Below are 2040 nucleotides of genomic sequence, written 5' to 3'. Positions count from 1 at the left end.
TCTGCTCTAAATCAGGAGAAAAGTAAAGCCGAGTGAGCTCGCGGTTTGAATCTGAGCGCCCATTTTAGAAGTGCGTGTTTCCTAATAGGTCCGGTCAATACCTGTACAGTACTTAGCTTCGGTTTGTTCGAAAAGTAGTCTACGGCAGTCTGTTGGTGTTTATTTTGTGTTTGAAAGCTAACGAATAGTGAGTGATAATGTCCGGTCGCGGAAAAGGAGGAAAGGGCCTTGGCAAAGGTGGTGCTAAGCGCCATCGTAAAGTTCTTCGTGACAATATCCAGGGTATAACAAAGCCTGCCATTCGCCGCTTAGCTCGTCGAGGTGGAGTAAAAGGAATTTCTGGCCCGATAAACGAAGAAACTCGCGGAGTGCTTAAGGTTTTTCTGGAGAATGTGATTCGAGATGCCGTTACTTACACAGAACACGCAAAAAGGAAAACCGTCACTGCTATGGATGTCGTCTGTGCGTTAAAACGGCAAGGTCGGACACTATACGGTTTTGGGGGTTACGATATGAGCTAGTTAATGTATAGAAATCAATGGCTCTTTAAACGTTCATCCAGGGCGACTGTTACTGAAACCACGCTGCCGCCTCACCGCATTATAGTAAGAACTTCTATACTGCTCAGAAAGACTGTGTATCCTTGGGAAGAGGAGAGCAGGCGTGTCATGTGACTCTACTGGCGCGACTGCGTTCTTTTCAGTCATGTGATTTGCCGCATGCTCTGTGGCGCCGTTCTCTCGTGTACTCTTTACTTGAATGTGTGTGCCGCCATCAGGCCGACCTTTTTGTGTCTCCTTTCCTTAATATACAACATCTATCGTCTGTTTAATAAAACACGTCCGTCTGTCTGTCTGTCTCTGAGCGTGTGGTCCCTCTGAGCAATCTGATTGGTCAGTTTGGCTTTGATGGCTCCGTGGTACGAAAGATAGACATGGTACTTGTGCAAAGTTCAATTCCTGATTGTGACTTTTATTATTATTATTATTATCATTATTATTATTATCATAAAAACTGTTAAAATAAAGCATTTCAATGAAAATTACGTCCGGCCGCTAATTACTAATAGGGTGCAAGTGAAGTTGCCTTCAAAGATGGGAAGCATTAGCAAGAATATGACTGATGTTTTCACAGCGGGTAGTGGCAGCTGTGGCGGAAAACCTTAATTTTTTTTTTTTGTCTATTATCATTTTCAGTTATATTTTTTTTTTGTCTAACTGCTATAAGTAGGATGAGTTTATTCAAGTTTGCAGGCCCTCAAGGTCACTCCGGACTTGAAGTATCAGGTATCTCTCTGAGTAACTTAATACATGATGTCCATATATGGCCTTATTTATATTAGATGAATACGTCATCAGCTAGATAGATAGATAGATAGATAGATAGATAGATAGATAGATAGATAGATAGATAGATAGATAGATAGATAGATAGATAGATAGATAGATAGATACTTTATTTATATGCTAAACATGCCTCGGTATATTCACACTCTCTAGTTGAGATGGACCGTTAAACATTACTGGGCTCTTTAGTTAGATTGGCCAGCAGCCACATCAGAGAGTACGTAGATTGAACACCCTTTTGTACTCTGCAGGAAAAATAATAGATATATGTGCGTGTGTGTGTGTTTGTGTGTGGTATCTAAACGAAATAAATAAATAAAAAATTGCATTAACTATATAAGTACCAATGAGCTGCGTATACAAACATAATCGATTAAAATGTCAACACTGATCCATTATAGATTACCCGCAGGAAGACGAATTACAACCACCGCATTTTCAGTTTACTGTGAAGTGCTATTTGTTAAGTTGACCAGTGGATGGCACTGTTACTCCAGTTTCCAAATGTGGGCACTGCGTGAGGCTCAGGACGGCGTTCGTCTACTGAAAGTGAAATGCCTTACGTTTAAATACAAATCTGTCCAGTTGAAACAAATCGAAATTAGCGTCTGAGAACAAAGTAAACTACAGCGTATTGCCCTTCAGTGTTAACCGAGATTAATATTAATATCCTGCTCATTCCTAATCTGAAACA

This window comes from Erpetoichthys calabaricus, assembly GCF_900747795.2.
Source record: "Erpetoichthys calabaricus chromosome 1 unlocalized genomic scaffold, fErpCal1.3 SUPER_1_unloc_27, whole genome shotgun sequence".
NCBI classification, from domain to species: Eukaryota; Metazoa; Chordata; class Cladistia; order Polypteriformes; family Polypteridae; genus Erpetoichthys; species Erpetoichthys calabaricus.
Note: the sequence above shows the minus strand (reverse complement) of the source record.